This window comes from Leptidea sinapis, chromosome 45, assembly GCF_905404315.1.
Source record: "Leptidea sinapis chromosome 45, ilLepSina1.1, whole genome shotgun sequence".
In the NCBI taxonomy this organism is placed as follows: Eukaryota; Metazoa; Arthropoda; class Insecta; order Lepidoptera; family Pieridae; genus Leptidea; species Leptidea sinapis.
Window position 1 is genome coordinate 8,337,501 of NC_066309.1, and position 17,743 is coordinate 8,355,243.

Genomic DNA, 17,743 nt, shown 5'->3' on the forward strand with positions numbered 1-17,743 from the left:
CTTTATTCACATATCAGAGAGTTTACACGTTCATATCGTTCGCGTGCACCACACATACGGCAGTCGGCGTCGAGAGTCGAGTCCGTAGCGAACGGTTCGCGACGCCGAATTCAACGCCGCTCAAGTTTTTTCTTGTAAAAAGAGTGAAAAACGCACGCGACAAAAATACAAAAACGCACAACACCAACCACCACCCCCAGCCACAACAACTGCTGCTGTTTTATTATTCTCGTCGTCGTCATCGTCATTCATATTTTATTTAATATATATTTATATTTGAGTAAGTTTGTGAATGCGCGCGATGATAACGACGATGATATAATAACAATACGGTTGTTGGTACTCTCGGGGCAGAGCTGGTGTGTCTGTGTCTGTGTTTGTGTCGCGCGTTGTTTTATATGTTCTTTTTTTACAATATAAAAAATGAGACAGACTCACCGCGCTGTGTCGATCGAGCGTTTTCGAGTTTCCCTATGCGGATGATATTTGATTTGGTGATTTGAAAGGTTTTTTGTGATTTCGTTTCTCATAATTCCTCTCTTCACTCTCTCTATAGTATCATACGCTGCGGCGATCCTCGTCACGTTGAAAGCGATCGTGTAAATTTTTTGCGCGCACCAAGACGCCGACTGGGCTTCGACGGTTTCCCTCTGTTAAGATTTTTAACGTGAGGGCCCGCAAGCCGGAACGCGTCGCACATTTCACTCGTGCGAGACGTTCACGCTCCTCTCAAGCACCGGGCGTCGATCCGATTTGTGATCACGACGTGTACCGATATTAATACGTTGATACCGCTTCTATTGCGTGTCATCATTTTTATTATTACCCGAAGGGACTCTCGTTACTGAACTTTCATAACATACAATCGGCCCATCGCCGATTTATGATTCGTTCAACGCGCACCGTATGCCTTTGAGATATATAGTATACAGTGCGCGAACGGATATCTCACGATATGTTCAAGATGTCATAGTCGCGACGCCCTAAGGGGAGATCGCGACGCATGACGCGCTGAGCGCGACAACAATCGTTGTTTGCAGCAGCTCCCTGGTTGATCCTGCCAGTAGTTATATGCTTGTCTCAAAGATTAAACCATGCATGTCTCAGTGCAAGCCGTATTAAGGCGATACCGCGAATGGCTCAATATATCAGTTTTGGTTCCTTAGATCTTACTCAGTTACTTGGATAACTGTGGTAATTCTAGAGCTAATACATGCAATCAGAGCTCTGACCAGTGATGGGATGAGTGCTTTTATTAGATCAAAACCAATCGACGGAGGGCCTCGCGTCCGAAGTCGTTAATTTTGATGAATCTGGATAACTTTTGCCGATCGCATGGTCCAGTACCGGCGACGCATCTTTCAAATGTCTGCCTTATCAACTTTCGATGGTAGTTTCTGCGACTACCATGGTTGTCACGGGTAACGGGGAATCAGGGTTCGATTCCGGAGAGGGAGCCTGAGAAACGGCTACCACATCCAAGGAAGGCAGCAGGCGCGCAAATTACCCACTCCCGGCACGGGGAGGTAGTGACGAAAAATAACGATACGGGACTCTTACGAGGCCTCGTAATCGGAATGAGTACACTTTAAATATTTTAACGAGGAACAATTGGAGGGCAAGTCTGGTGCCAGCAGCCGCGGTAATTCCAGCTCCAATAGCGTATACTAAAATTGTTGCGGTTAAAAAGCTCGTAGTTGCATTTGTGCGCCGCGCTGTCGGTGCATCGCATCCGCGGTGATACTGACACGTCTGCGGAGCATATCGTCGGTGAGCCGGCGGTAAAACGCCGGTTCAATATCAAAATCCTATCGCGGTGCTCTTCAGTGAGTGTCGAGATGGGCCGACAATTTTACTTTGAACAAATTAGAGTGCTCAAAGCGGGCTCAAAATGCCGCTTGAATATTTCGTGCATGGAATAATAGAATATGATCTCGGTTCTATTTTGTTGGTTTTCAGAACTCCGAGGTAATGATTAATAGGGATAACTGGGGGCATTCGTATTGCGACGTTAGAGGTGAAATTCTTGGATCGTCGCAAGACGAACATCAGCGAAAGCATTTGCCAAAGGTGTTTTCATCAATCAAGAACGAAAGTTAGAGGTTCGAAGGCGATTAGATACCGCCCTAGTTCTAACCGTAAATATGTCATCTAGCGATCCGCCGACGTTACTACAATGGCTCGGCGGGCAGCTTCCGGGAAACCAAAGATTTTGGACTCCGGGGGGAGTATGGTTGCAAAGCTGAAACTTAAAGGAATTGACGGAAGGGCACCACCAGGAGTGGAGCCTGCGGCTTAATTTGACTCAACACGGGAAATCTCACCAGGCCCGGACACCGGAAGGATTGACAGATTAACAGCTCTTTCTTGATTCGGTGGGTGGTGGTGCATGGCCGTTCTTAGTTGGTGGAGCGATTTGTCTGGTTAATTCCGGTAACGAACGAGACTCTAGCCTGCTAAATAGGCGTCGTCATTTAGGTGTGCGCGGCTTCAGGGTCGCGCAACTCACTGGCGGCGTATTAAAATTCTTCTTAGAGGGACCGGCGGCTTCGAGCCGCACGAGATTGAGCAATAACAGGTCTGTGATGCCCTTAGATGTCCTGGGCCGCACGCGCGCTACACTGAAGGAATCAACATGTTCTCCCTGGCCTAGAGGCCCGGGCAACCCGTTGAAACTCCTTCGTGCTGGGGATTGGGGTTTGCAATTATCCCCCATAAACGAGGAATTCCTAGTAAGCGCGAGTCATAAGCTCGCGTTGATTACGTCCCTGCCCTTTGTACACACCGCCCGTCGCTACTACCGATTGAATGATTTAGTGAGGTCTTCGGACCGACACGCGGTGGCTTCGCGGCCGTCGGCGTTGCTGGGAAGTTGACCAAACTTGATCATTTAGAGGAAGTAAAAGTCGTAACAAGGTTTCCGTAGGGGAACCTGCGGAAGGATCATTAACGTGTAACGGTCGCGTGCGCGAGCGTTGTCGCCGACACGCTTCGCTCACAGCCGACTGTTGACGATGATAACTTCAATCACGTGTCAATCACTGATTATTTTCGCGCTCGCGATGTGCTCTCTGTGCTCCGTTGTCGCGTTTGCCGCGCGCGCGCTGACATCTCCCGCCGCAAGTGGGGGGGGTGTCCGGCACGACGTCTCCGGCACGACGCTTCGGCGGGCGCGGTTCGCATGTACGCGACGCGCGTGCGTCTCGCGACGCGCTCATGTCGAGTGCGAAGCGAGTCGAGATCACGACGTACGCGCAATGCGTGCGTCACATAATATTTTGTTACACACAGAGATCGTTCACGTATTTTCTAAATATAAAAACTATTACCCTGAACGGTGGATCACTTGGCTCGCGGGTCGATGAAGAACGCAGTTAACTGCGCGTCATAGTGTGAACTGCAGGACACATTTGAACATCGACATTTCGAACGCACATTGCGGTCCGTGGAGAAATATCCAGGACCACTCCTGTCTGAGGGCCGGCTGCATAAAAGAATACGACGACGCCGTCGCTGTATGCTGACAACACTGTTTGCGCGCCTAAAAAACGTGTAAAACGAGTGACGGTCTTCGGGCCGGGCTCGGGTAAACCCCGCCGGTTTTCCGGGGCCCGCTCGATCCGTTCGAAAATGTAAAATAAGCCGCAACGCGTGGTGCTGTTCGCGTGCAACGCCGTCTCCGCCTCACGCCCGACGTGGGTCACGGAGACGGGCGCGGTACCGGGGCGCGCTCGTTCGCTGTCACACGCGGATATCTCGTGATTAATTTTAATTAATCTATGCAGAGCTCTCTATGTGAACGGCGTGCGTGGCTGCGCCTTCGGTTCGCGTCCCGTGCGCTGCACGTGTTATTTCGGCCCGACGTGAGCGTGCAAACGAGTAGGCGGACTCGACGTCCGAAGGGCGCTTCGATCGCGGTACGTGCGCGGGTCGACGATACGTCGTTGAGACTTATTGGCGGCGCGCGCACGACGGTGTCGCTGCGCTGACGGATATCGTGTCTGCCTCATACTTTTTATCGTTGGCCTCAGATCAGGGAGGATCACCCGCCGAATTTAAGCATATTAGTAAGCGGAGGAAAAGAAACTAACCAGGATTCCCTCAGTAGCGGCGAGCGAACAGGGATAAGCCCAGCGCCGAATCCCGCGGTCGTCACGGTCGCGGGACATGTGGTGTTAGGGAGGTTCCGCTTTCTCGCGGTCGCCGCTCCCGTCCAAGTTCGTCTTGAACGGGGCCGTTTTCCCATAGAGGGTGCCAGGCCCGTAGCGACGGAGCGAGTCCGCGAGAGGGACTCTCCTCAGAGTCGGGTTGCTTGAGAGTGCAGCCCTAAGTGGGTGGTAAACTCCATCTAAGGCTAAATATAACCGCGAGACCGATAGCGAACAAGTACCGTGAGGGAAAGTTGAAAAGAACTTTGAAGAGAGAGTTCAAGAGTACGTGAAACCGTTCAGGGGTAAACCTGCGAAACTCGAATGAACGAACGGAGAGATTCATCGTCACTCCGGGGCGTACGGCGGCGTGCCGCGATGTGCGCGAGACTCGTGCTCGCGTTCACCGGTCGCCGCCGTTGACGCACCCGGACGGCGTGCACTTCTCTCTTAGTACACATTATGCATCGCGACCCGTTCGTCTGTTCGGCCTAAGCGTTGTCCGGGAGCCGGGCGGCTGCGCGTTCACGCGCACAGCCGTCCGACCGTGACGATCGCCGGCCGGCGGCGGACGGTACTTGTCATGAAACGCGCACGCGTCTCCATCCGGGGACGCGTCCGGCCCGACGCGAGCGAGAGTCGTCGTCGACATCCTGCCCTTGTGCGGATGCTGACGCGACGCCGCTGTCGTCGCAGCCGTGTAGTCTCGGACTGTGCGCGTATCAGTCGGCGATGTTACTGTTTCGGGCACTCGCAGGACCCGTCTTGAAACACGGACCAAGGAGTCTAGCATGTGTGCGAGTCATTGAGTTATGAATTCAAACAGACAAAACTGAAAGGCGCAACGAAAGTGAAGGCGCGCGCTTGTCGCGCGCTCAGGGAGGATGGAGCGTCGGTCGTCAAAAATCGATCTCTCGCACTCCCGAGGCGTCTCGTTTCCAATCAGCGAATGCGGGCGCGCTCTGAGCACAGATGCTGGGACCCGAAAGATGGTGAACTATGCCTGGTCAGGTCGAAGTCAGGGGAAACCCTGATGGAGGACCGTAGCGATTCTGACGTGCAAATCGATCGTCGGAACTGGGTATAGGGGCGAAAGACTAATCGAACCATCTAGTAGCTGGTTCCGTCCGAAGTTTCCCTCAGGATAGCTGGCGTCGACTCGTAACAGTCTCATCCGGTAAAGCGAATGATTAGAGGCATTGGGGCCGAAACGACCTCAACCTATTCTCAAACTTTAAATGGGTGAGAACTCCGGCTTACTCGAACGATGAAGCCGGAGATCTGATGACGGTGCCAAGTGGGCCAATTTTGGTAAGCAGAACTGGCGCTGTGGGATGAACCAAACGTAGTGTTAAGGCGCCTAAAAAACGCTCATGGGACACCATGAAAGGCGTTGGTCGCTCATGACAGCAGGACGGTGGCCATGGAAGTCGGAATCCGCTAAGGAGTGTGCAACGACTCACCTGCCGAAGCGACCAGCCCTGAAAATGGATGGCGCTGAAGCGTTTTGCCTATACACTACCGTTACCGGCAATCGGCGCGTGCGTGTCAAAGCGCACGCGTATTATGCCGTAACGAGTAGGACGTGCGCGGCGGAGTGCGCAGAAGGGTCTGGGCGTGAGCCCGCCTGGAGCCTCCGTCGGTGCAGATCTTGGTGGTAGTAGCAAATACTCCAGCGAGGCCCTGGAGGACTGACGTGGAGAAGGGTTTCGCGTGAACAGTAGTTGCTCGCGAGTCAGTCGATCCTAAGCTCAAGGAGAGATCTTATGTCGATGCGGCGTGTTTATATATATTTTGTGTATATGATAAATAACGCCCTTTGAGCGAAAGGGAATCCGGTTCCTATTCCGGAACCCGGCAGCGGAACCGTTTCAATAATCGTTCTCTCGTTTCTCAAGCGAGTGTTCGACGGGGTAACCCAAAGTGGCCTGAAGACGCCGCCGAGTGGTCCGGGAAGAGTTTTCTTTTCTGCCTGAGCGTTCGAGTTCCATGGAATCCTATAGAAGGGAGATATGGTTCGGAACGCGAAGAGCACCGCATTTGCGGCGGTGTCCGGATACTCTCTGCGGACCTTGAAAATTCAGGTGAGGGATGTACGTGGAGATGTCGCGCCGGCTCGTACCCATATCCGCAGCAGGTCTCCAAGGTGAAGAGCCTCTAGTCGATAGAATAATGTAGGTAAGGGAAGTCGGCAAATTGGATCCGTAACTTCGGAATAAGGATTGGCTCTGAGGACCGGGGCGTGTCGGGTTTGGACGGGAAGCGGATGCGGCCGGTGCCGGGCCTGGTCGATGCTCGCGCGTGTCTCCATCGCAAGGTGGTCTCGCGCGTCGTGCTGAATCCGGACCCGCGTTCCGGCCTTTCGCGGATCTTCCTAGCCGTAAGTCCGCGTCGGTTTCGTCTCGTGCGCGATCGGCGCGGTACTGTACGACCGCCGTTCAACGGTCAGCTCAGAACTGGCACGGACAAGGGGAATCCGACTGTCTAATTAAAACAAAGCATTGCGATGGCCCTCGCGGGTGTTGACGCAATGTGATTTCTGCCCAGTGCTCTGAATGTCAACGTGAAGAAATTCAAGCAAGCGCGGGTAAACGGCGGGAGTAACTATGACTCTCTTAACTGCAACACGCTAATGCTCCCGGAGCAGGGCCCTAACGGGCTGGAGAGTCCGAGTTGCTCCACTGGGGGTGTACGGCCCGTTCATGGGTTTGCTGGCAAAATACTGTGGACGGGGGATCATAGACTGAGTCTCTTTGAGGCGATGACGTGCGTGCACTACCCTTTGCAATGGGGAAGAGCTAATGCGCTGCGCGTAAAGTGCAGTTGCATTAGTGAAGCCCAACTCCTACCCACGACCTGCACGCGGTGCCGCCGCTCTTAACTAACGTTGGATAGAAATATCCATTTTGGGGGGAGGGGGAACGCCAAAACATCCTTTCAGCCATCAACTGCCAGAGTGCTGAACCTCGCCGCGTTCCCTGGCTTTCAAGCGAGGAGCATGCTCTACTGCTAGGTCAACAGGCTTGCCTGGAGGCTGGGCGGGGAGCGTGCATTATCACCTGTACGATCCACACCACATAGCGGGTGATGCATTGGGGGTGAGCCCCCAATGAGCTCCGATGGGGTGCCCGTTTATGGGTGCTCAAGTACAGCGGCCCTTCGGGAGGAGCCTAGCGAAAGCCGCGTACGAATCGGCTGTGAAGGGTTAGCAGCCCCCACGGCCGACAATCTAAGAGAAAGCTTTGTCAAATTATGTGGGCCGTACCACGGCAGTGGATTTGACCTCTGACCTCCCGCAGGAGTCAGAGAGCATCTCGATTATAAACCCGGACGCTGAATCTGGTCGATCGCCGAGCGGTGGTCATCTCCAGTTCACGTGTCCGATTTGTACACGACCATTCAATACTGCTATCGGGCTGGGCGTCCATAAACGAAGGGCCCACCCGGTGCATTCGAACGCCGAAGCCGCCCCTACAGATAGGGTAAAGAGGAGGTGGAGCGATGAAGAGTTGACGATGTTGGCGCGTACTGAAGCGGGATTAATTGTGGAGACCGGGAAGTGCACCAATATTACCCTGGCGGCTCGTCTCTCAGGTTCCGGAAGGACTGTGGAGGCGATTAAGGGCCAAAGGCGCTCCGCTGCGTACAAAAGCAAAGTGCTCGAGTACGTAGAGGAGATGCGGATTGCGGCCACCGTCAGGGAGGTGGAGCTGTCCCGCGAAGCAACGACGCCCGTGGAAGACCAGCCGACAACCGACTCTAGAGTGCAAACCACTGACCTTGATGACCCCTTCGCCGAACTGACTTCGGATAGGCCAGACGCGTCGGAACTGCTTGCCAAACTACTCTGCGAGAGGGAGGCGGCACGGAAGATGCGGATGAGCCTGGAGTCACGAGGTAGGGGGCGGCGGAAGAAAACCCACAAGTCCGGAAACGCCACCGGCTTGAAGATGACTTCGCGAAAGCGGAGGCGCGAAGAGTACGCTAAGATTCAGGAGATATTCAAAAAATCACGAAGACGTGCTGCAGCTGAGGTAATAGATGGCGCAACCAGGGGCGTGAAGCACTCTCTTGGGGATATGGTGTCATATTGGCAGCCTATACTTGAGGCAGTGTCGACCGCTGCTGGGCCCACACCGGAAGCTCTGAAGGCCTTACGGCTGAAAGAGCGGCACGGAGGCACGCGCGACTATTCCCAGCTCTGGGCCCCATTTTCTGCTCAAGAGATCAGAAAGGCCCGTATCGATCTTCGAACTGCGCCAGGTCCTGACGGCATTACGCCTGACGACTGGCGTAGTATACCCCTGCAATCCAAGGCGGACCTCTTCAACGAATGGATGAGGATAGGCGAAATCCCAGAACTACTGCGACAAAGCAGAACTATCTTCGTGCCAAAGAAAGAGGAGCCTGCGGGCCCCGGCGACTACCGGCCAATTTCGATTGCGTCGATACCGCTGAGGCATATGCATAGTCTCTTGGCTCGGAGAATTTTGAATTGTTGCCCCCCGGACTATCGTCAGCGAGGATTCGTCCACGCCGACGGCTGCCTAGAGAACACAGCGGTGTTGGATACGGTTCTGGGGGATAGCAGGAGCAAGTTGCGGGAATGTCATGTGGCTGTGCTAGACTTCTCCAAGGCCTTTGACACAGTGTCGCATGAGGCGCTTGTCAAGCTACTTGTAGAGAGAGGCCTACCCATGGCTTTCTGTGACTACGTTGCTCGCCTTTACCGAACAGCCCTCACTACGTTGGCGACTTCGGAGGGGACGAGTGACCCTGTGAAAGTGGGGAAGGGAGTTCGGCAGGGGGACCCGCTGTCTCCGATCTTGTTCAACATGGCGATGGACATTATACTGGCTTCCTTGCCTCCAGGGGTAGGGTACCGTCTAGGAACGGAGATCATCTCCGCCCTAGCGTACGCCGATGACCTCGTGCTAATCGCGAGCACAAAGGCGGGACTCCAGGAGTCCATCGATGTGGTGCACAGGGTTGGAATGATGATGGGCCTCCATCTGAACCGTTCGAAAAGCGCCGTGCTTTCGTTAGTGCCAGATGGACACAGTAAGAAGATCCATTACATCGCCGAAAACACCTTTAAGGTGGGCGCGAAGTGGATCAGGCAAGCCACTTGTGTGGAAAGATGGCGCTATCTCGGAGTCGACTTCACTCCGGCTGGATCAGTGATGTTAGAGCAAGACATAAAAAAGGCATTAAAGAACATAACAAAGGCCCCACTTAAGCCGCAACAGCGACTAGAAATCCTTAGAGGGCACCTGTTGCCCCGATTCCTACAAGGTCTCGTACTTGGGAAGGTGACGGACGACAGGCTAAGGATGCTCGACATCGAAATCCGGAAGGCGATTCGGTCATGGCTAAGGCTCCCATTGGATACAGCTGTCGGATATTACCACGCGTCTGTTAATGACGGCGGTCTAGGCGTGCCCTCCTTTCGTTCGGCGATTCCTGATCTCATCGTACGTAGGTACGGTAGGTTGGGGGCGTCGGATTGGGGGGCTGCCGCAGCCGCCGCTAAATCCAAAAGGATTATTAACAAGATGCGGTGGGCAAAGAAGATGTTATCCAAGTTGTCAACGGTTTGCCCGAAAACAGGCCAAAGGTCTATCTCCCTGTACTGGAAAGAAAAACTGCATGGATCAGTAGACGGCTATGAATTACGGGAGTCGTCGCGGGTTAAGGGATCCACCCGCTGGATTCGTGCGAAATGCCACCAAATAACCGGCCGCGATTATGTGGACTTTGTTAAGTGCCACATAAATGCATTACCGTCCCGAATTAGAACCACTAGGGGACGCAGATCAGAGATTTCGGAGCCTGAGTCGAACTGCCGTGCAGGCTGCATGGTCAGGGAGACGACGGCTCATATAATACAAAAGTGTTTCAGAACACATGGCGGCCGGATAGAAAGACACAACAGGGTAGTGAAGATACTCGCCTCGGCGTTATCGGAGCAAGGGTGGACCGTTGAACTGGAGCCCCACGTCCAGACTGGTGATAAAGGACTTAGGAAGCCGGACATCATTTGCAAAAGGGATGGTGAGGGAGTTATCGTTGACGCACAGGTAGTCTCCGGCCAGCGCCCGCTCGATCAAGCCCATCGTGAGAAGCGTAATAAATATGCCGAACACGGTGACTTGATCGAGAGGGTACGCAGCCGTTTGGGACTGCACGGAGCAGCGAAGATCAGCGTTACCTCTTGCACCATATCCTGGCGCGGTGTATGGAGCAGAGCATCCTATATGGATCTTAAGAAACTGCTGCTGCTGAAGGAGTTGTTCTTCGATAGCGTTTCGATTGTTGCGTTGAGAGGGTCGTGTATGAATTGGACGCGGTTCAATCAGATGACCGAGAACCGCTTGAGCGATCGGCCAGAGTCAGGGCCCGGGCTCCTGCGGTAAGGGTTGACGCCGGACCCGCCGGTTCTTCCCGCCAGTTCCTACCCTGGGTTGCAAGACTCAGGAGACTGGTCCCCAGTAGAAACATCGAACCGGACCACGGCGAAATTTTCGCAACGTCAGTGGGGGGGGGACAGTGGTGTCCTCGGGGATCCATAATGATTACAAGTAATCCTTTTGTGAAAACTTAATGATCAAAATGGATTGGTCACGAAACACCGACGAAGCGGGAGGAAAATAGCCAAATGCCTCGTCATCTAATTAGTGACGCGCATGAATGGATTAACGAGATTCCCGCTGTCCCTATCTACTATCTAGCGAAACCACAGCCAAGGGAACGGGCTTGGGAGAATCAGCGGGGAAAGAAGACCCTGTTGAGCTTGACTCTAGTCTGGCATTGTAAGGAGACATGAGAGGTGTAGCATAAGTGGGAGATCGTTCGCGGTCGTCGCTGAAAAACCACTACTTTCATTGTTTCATTACTTACTCGGTTGGGCGGAAGCGGTGCGCGGTCGATAATATCGGCGGGCGTACGGTGTTTCGTTCCAAGCGTGCAGAGTGGCGACGTGGCGGCAACGCTCGTCGCCGTACAACTCCCGCGTGATCCGGTTCGAGGACACTGCCAGGCGGGGAGTTTGACTGGGGCGGTACATCTGTCAAAGAATAACGCAGGTGTCCTAAGGCCAGCTCAGCGAGGACAGAAACCTCGCGTGGAGCAAAAGGGCAAAAGCTGGCTTGATCCAGATGTTCAGTACGCATAGGGACTGCGAAAGCACGGCCTATCGATCCTTTAGTATAAAGAGTTTTTAGCAAGAGGTGCCAGAAAAGTTACCACAGGGATAACTGGCTTGTGGCGGCCAAGCGTTCATAGCGACGTTGCTTTTTGATCCTTCGATGTCGGCTCTTCCTATCATTGCGAAGCAAAATTCGCCAAGCGTTGGATTGTTCACCCATCAAAAGGGAACGTGAGCTGGGTTTAGACCGTCGTGAGACAGGTTAGTTTTACCCTCCTGATGGCGTGTCGTTGCGATAGTAATACTGCTCAGTACGAGAGGAACCGCAGTTTCGGACATTTGGTTCATGCACTCGGCCGAGCGGCCGGTGGTGCGAAGCTACCATCCGCGGGATTATGCCTGAACGCCTCTAAGGCCGAAGCCAGCCTAGCCGAATCCGGCAAGGATATACTCACTGTGGAGCCCCGAGTGTCGGGAGGCTCTAAACAATGTGACTTTACTAGTCGCGTTTTATTCGTAAGACGCGACGTCGAAGCCCATTTGGAACGCGACGAACGGTGCGAGCGGTATTAACACGTGCACCACGGCGTCGAAGTTTCGAATTTACCTCAGTTCGATGTCGGGGCTCGGAATAGTCTGTAGACGACTTACGTTCCTGGCGGGGTGTTGTGCTCGGTAGAGCAGCGTCGTGCTGCGATCTGTTGAGACTCAGCCCTACGCCAGGTGATTCGTCCGAGGACGCATCGTCGCCGAGAAGCAGAGTTGTGTGTGTGTGTGTGTGCAAACAAACAACAGGCCGCCAACATATAATTATTATAATAACATAATAATATAAATAATATTATCATGATATTTCGTCGTGACGGACGCGTCACGCGATTTCTCATGATTATAAAATTTTACAATATATTATTATTTATTATAGTTGAAAGACGTGGTTGATGTTGTACACGGCGACTACTCTAATGATAACGAGTACGATCATTTTCAGGTTATTATGTCGAGTCGAGTGTTGTGATAAGTGTACATCGCCGTCGGCGGCGGCGGCGGCTCCGGTGGTGTTGGGCGCGCTGCGCAAATTCCAAAAGCGAGTACGATCGGCCCCAATAGCGGGTACGGTCGATTCCTCAATAGCGAGTACCGCCTAGCGCGAGGAGCGCGGCGCTCCCTGCCGGTCTCCCCGGACGGATATCTCACTTACTTGTTTTCTCCAATAACGAGTACCGCCGAGCGCGAGGAGCGCGGCGCTCCCTGCCGGTCTCCATCTTTTCTCTTGTTCCTTGTACACCAGAACATTATAGTTTTTGACCAATATTCGTGTCCCCTAATAATTGCATGTTCTGTCCGTTTTTTTTTTTAAATTAAATAAAATAAATTATTAATTATTAATTTATCATAAAAATACCTACGAGAAAAAGTGTAGGTGATAAAATTATCTATAAAAAATGTACCGATACTTTTTTTCCTACGAGCCACCGTTTCTGAGATAATAACTATTCAAAAACTTATAAAAACGCGCTAAGTACACTACTACCTCATAGGTGGCGTGGAAACTCACTTTTTGAATCTAACACTAAGTATTGATACATTTTTAATGGATAATTTTACGATCTACAATTTTTGTCCGAGATACTTTTATGATAAAACTTACCTACCGTTTTGCTGAAAATCGCGAAAAACGAATGTGATTAAGTAAGTAAGTAAGTACGTAAGTAAGTAAGTAAGCAACTAAGTAAGTAAGTAAATAGGTAAGTAAGTAAGTAAGTAAGAAAGAATTACGTTTAAAGATATTTATTTCTCATTAAAAACATAATATTGTCACTTACATGAGAACATAAAAATATGATGTAATAATTTATCCGCCGTTCTTTAGATGTTCAGTACATACATGTTACACATTATAGTACTTATTCTTCTTCACAAAATTTAAGATTACACACTTTTACAGGGCACTGTCACATAACAAACAATTTCAGACATGTGTTTTATAAAAACTTTGAAACAATATAGTCTGATAGGTCACGTTTAAATGTTTTTAGTGACCTAATCTTTTTGAGAGATGAAGGTAGACTATTAAAAAGTTGTGCGCCCTCGTAAATAAACATACGCTTGCCGTAATTTGTTCTTGTCTTAGGTAGTATCAAGTAGCTGGCTCGTCTCGCGCTGCGTTTAGACGCATGTTTAGTTTGGGTGAGTAAGATTGATGTATGATAAGAATTTTGATTTGATTTGAAATATATTTTTTTTTGGAGGTTTTTTATTTGGTTTCGGAGGGAAAATGAAATGTACGTGTCGCGCGTTTATTACTGATCATTATCGTACTCGTTATTAATAAAGTAAAAAAAAAAAAAAAAAAAAAAAAAAAAACGATTTTTTCTTCGAAGCCGCAATGCATATTCAATATTATGTTATTAATAAATAGTAAAATCAAATCAAAATCACTTTATTCACATATCAGAGAGTTTACACGTTCATATCGTTCGCGTGCACCACACATACGGCAGTCGGCGTCGAGAGTCGAGTCCGTAGCGAACGGTTCGCGACGCCGAATTCAACGCCGCTCAAGTTTTTTCTTGTAAAAAGAGTGAAAAACGCACGCGACAAAAATACAAAAACGCACAACACCAACCACCACCCCCAGCCACAACAACTGCTGCTGTTTTATTATTCTCGTCGTCGTCATCGTCATTCATATTTTATTTAATATATATTTATATTTGAGTAAGTTTGTGAATGCGCGCGATGATAACGACGATGATATAATAACAATACGGTTGTTGGTACTCTCGGGGCAGAGCTGGTGTGTCTGTGTCTGTGTTTGTGTCGCGCGTTGTTTTATATGTTCTTTTTTTACAATATAAAAAATGAGACAGACTCACCGCGCTGTGTCGATCGAGCGTTTTCGAGTTTCCCTATGCGGATGATATTTGATTTGGTGATTTGAAAGGTTTTTTGTGATTTCGTTTCTCATAATTCCTCTCTTCACTCTCTCTATAGTATCATACGCTGCGGCGATCCTCGTCACGTTGAAAGCGATCGTGTAAATTTTTTGCGCGCACCAAGACGCCGACTGGGCTTCGACGGTTTCCCTCTGTTAAGATTTTTAACGTGAGGGCCCGCAAGCCGGAACGCGTCGCGCATTTCACTCGTGCGAGACGTTCACGCTCCTCTCAAGCACCGGGCGTCGATCCGATTTGTGATCACGACGTGTACCGATATTAATACGTTGATACCGCTTCTATTGCGTGTCATCATTTTTATTATTACCCGAAGGGACTCTCGTTACTGAACTTTCATAACATACAATCGGCCCATCGCCGATTTATGATTCGTTCAACGCGCACCGTATGCCTTTGAGATATATAGTATACAGTGCGCGAACGGATATCTCACGATATGTTCAAGATGTCATAGTCGCGACGCCCTAAGGGGAGATCGCGACGCATGACGCGCTGAGCGCCACAACAATCGTTGTTTGCAGCAGCTCCCTGGTTGATCCTGCCAGTAGTTATATGCTTGTCTCAAAGATTAAGCCATGCATGTCTCAGTGCAAGCCGTATTAAGGCGATACCGCGAATGGCTCAATATATCAGTTTTGGTTCCTTAGATCTTACTCAGTTACTTGGATAACTGTGGTAATTCTAGAGCTAATACATGCAATCAGAGCTCTGACCAGTGATGGGATGAGTGCTTTTATTAGATCAAAACCAATCGACGGAGGGCCTCGCGTCCGAAGTCGTTAATTTTGATGAATCTGGATAACTTTTGCCGATCGCATGGTCCAGTACCGGCGACGCATCTTTCAAATGTCTGCCTTATCAACTTTCGATGGTAGTTTCTGCGACTACCATGGTTGTCACGGGTAACGGGGAATCAGGGTTCGATTCCGGAGAGGGAGCCTGAGAAACGGCTACCACATCCAAGGAAGGCAGCAGGCGCGCAAATTACCCACTCCCGGCACGGGGAGGTAGTGACGAAAAATAACGATACGGGACTCTTACGAGGCCTCGTAATCGGAATGAGTACACTTTAAATATTTTAACGAGGAACAATTGGAGGGCAAGTCTGGTGCCAGCAGCCGCGGTAATTCCAGCTCCAATAGCGTATACTAAAATTGTTGCGGTTAAAAAGCTCGTAGTTGCATTTGTGCGCCGCGCTGTCGGTGCATCGCATCCGCGGTGATACTGACACGTCTGCGGAGCATATCGTCGGTGAGCCGGCGGTAAAACGCCGGTTCAATATCAAAATCCTATCGCGGTGCTCTTCAGTGAGTGTCGAGATGGGCCGACAATTTTACTTTGAACAAATTAGAGTGCTCAAAGCGGGCTCAAAATGCCGCTTGAATATTTCGTGCATGGAATAATAGAATATGATCTCGGTTCTATTTTGTTGGTTTTCAGAACTCCGAGGTAATGATTAATAGGGATAACTGGGGGCATTCGTATTGCGACGTTAGAGGTGAAATTCTTGGATCGTCGCAAGACGAACATCAGCGAAAGCATTTGCCAAAGGTGTTTTCATCAATCAAGAACGAAAGTTAGAGGTTCGAAGGCGATTAGATACCGCCCTAGTTCTAACCGTAAATATGTCATCTAGCGATCCGCCGACGTTACTACAATGGCTCGGCGGGCAGCTTCCGGGAAACCAAAGATTTTGGACTCCGGGGGGAGTATGGTTGCAAAGCTGAAACTTAAAGGAATTGACGGAAGGGCACCACCAGGAGTGGAGCCTGCGGCTTAATTTGACTCAACACGGGAAATCTCACCAGGCCCGGACACCGGAAGGATTGACAGATTAACAGCTCTTTCTTGATTCGGTGGGTGGTGGTGCATGGCCGTTCTTAGTTGGTGGAGCGATTTGTCTGGTTAATTCCGGTAACGAACGAGACTCTAGCCTGCTAAATAGGCGTCGTCATTTAGGTGTGCGCGGCTTCAGGGTCGCGCAACTCACTGGCGGCGTATTAAAATTCTTCTTAGAGGGACCGGCGGCTTCGAGCCGCACGAGATTGAGCAATAACAGGTCTGTGATGCCCTTAGATGTCCTGGGCCGCACGCGCGCTACACTGAAGGAATCAACATGTTCTCCCTGGCCTAGAGGCCCGGGCAACCCGTTGAAACTCCTTCGTGCTGGGGATTGGGGTTTGCAATTATCCCCCATAAACGAGGAATTCCTAGTAAGCGCGAGTCATAAGCTCGCGTTGATTACGTCCCTGCCCTTTGTACACACCGCCCGTCGCTACTACCGATTGAATGATTTAGTGAGGTCTTCGGACCGACACGCGGTGGCTTCGCGGCCGTCGGCGTTGCTGGGAAGTTGACCAAACTTGATCATTTAGAGGAAGTAAAAGTCGTAACAAGGTTTCCGTAGGGGAACCTGCGGAAGGATCATTAACGTGTAACGGTCGCGTGCGCGAGCGTTGTCGCCGACACGCTTCGCTCACAGCCGACTGTTGACGATGATAACTTCAATCACGTGTCAATCACTGATTATTTTCGCGCTCGCGATGTGCTCTCTGTGCTCCGTTGTCGCGTTTGCCGCGCGCGCGCTGACATCTCCCGCCGCAAGTGGGGGGGGTGTCCGGCACGACGTCTCCGGCACGACGCTTCGGCGGGCGCGGTTCGCATGTACGCGACGCGCGTGCGTCTCGCGACGCGCTCATGTCGAGTGCGAAGCGAGTCGAGATCACGACGTACGCGCAATGCGTGCGTCACATAATATTTTGTTACACACAGAGATCGTTCACGTATTTTCTAAATATAAAAACTATTACCCTGAACGGTGGATCACTTGGCTCGCGGGTCGATGAAGAACGCAGTTAACTGCGCGTCATAGTGTGAACTGCAGGACACATTTGAACATCGACATTTCGAACGCACATTGCGGTCCGTGGAGAAATATCCAGGACCACTCCTGTCTGAGGGCCGGCTGCATAAAAGAATACGACGACGCCGTCGCTGTATGCTGACAACACTGTTTGCGCGCCTAAAAAACGTGTAAAACGAGTGACGGTCTTCGGGCCGGGCTCGGGTAAACCCCGCCGGTTTTCCGGGGCCCGCTCGATCCGTTCGAAAATGTAAAATAAGCCGCAACGCGTGGTGCTGTTCGCGTGCAACGCCGTCTCCGCCTCACGCCCGACGTGGGTCACGGAGACGGGCGCGGTACCGGGGCGCGCTCGTTCGCTGTCACACGCGGATATCTCGTGATTAATTTTAATTAATCTATGCAGAGCTCTCTATGTGAACGGCGTGCGTGGCTGCGCCTTCGGTTCGCGTCCCGTGCGCTGCACGTGTTATTTCGGCCCGACGTGAGCGTGCAAACGAGTAGGCGGACTCGACGTCCGAAGGGCGCTTCGATCGCGGTACGTGCGCGGGTCGACGATACGTCGTTGAGACTTATTGGCGGCGCGCGCACGACGGTGTCGCTGCGCTGACGGATATCGTGTCTGCCT

General features: G+C 51.4%; 4 non-coding genes and 1 pseudogene across 4 annotated transcripts; all 5 read left to right on the forward strand.

Moving 5' to 3' along the window:
- Positions 1–1,044: 1,044 nt before the first annotated feature.
- On the forward strand, positions 1,045–2,949 carry LOC126977680 (small subunit ribosomal RNA). The gene has a single exon (XR_007732354.1). It is a non-coding gene; the product is annotated as a small subunit ribosomal RNA (ribosomal RNA).
- Positions 2,950–3,326: 377 nt separating this feature from the next.
- On the forward strand, positions 3,327–3,483 carry LOC126977746 (5.8S ribosomal RNA). Its single transcript, XR_007732404.1, has one exon. It is a non-coding gene; the product is annotated as a 5.8S ribosomal RNA (ribosomal RNA).
- A 539-nt stretch (positions 3,484–4,022) lies between these two features.
- LOC126977755 (large subunit ribosomal RNA) lies at positions 4,023–12,027 on the forward strand (annotated as a pseudogene).
- Positions 12,028–14,780: 2,753 nt separating this feature from the next.
- On the forward strand, positions 14,781–16,685 carry LOC126977614 (small subunit ribosomal RNA). The gene has a single exon (XR_007732288.1). It is a non-coding gene; the product is annotated as a small subunit ribosomal RNA (ribosomal RNA).
- Positions 16,686–17,062: 377 nt separating this feature from the next.
- LOC126977758 (5.8S ribosomal RNA) lies at positions 17,063–17,219 on the forward strand. Its single transcript, XR_007732405.1, has one exon. It is a non-coding gene; the product is annotated as a 5.8S ribosomal RNA (ribosomal RNA).
- The last annotated feature ends 524 nt before the right edge of the window (positions 17,220–17,743 follow it).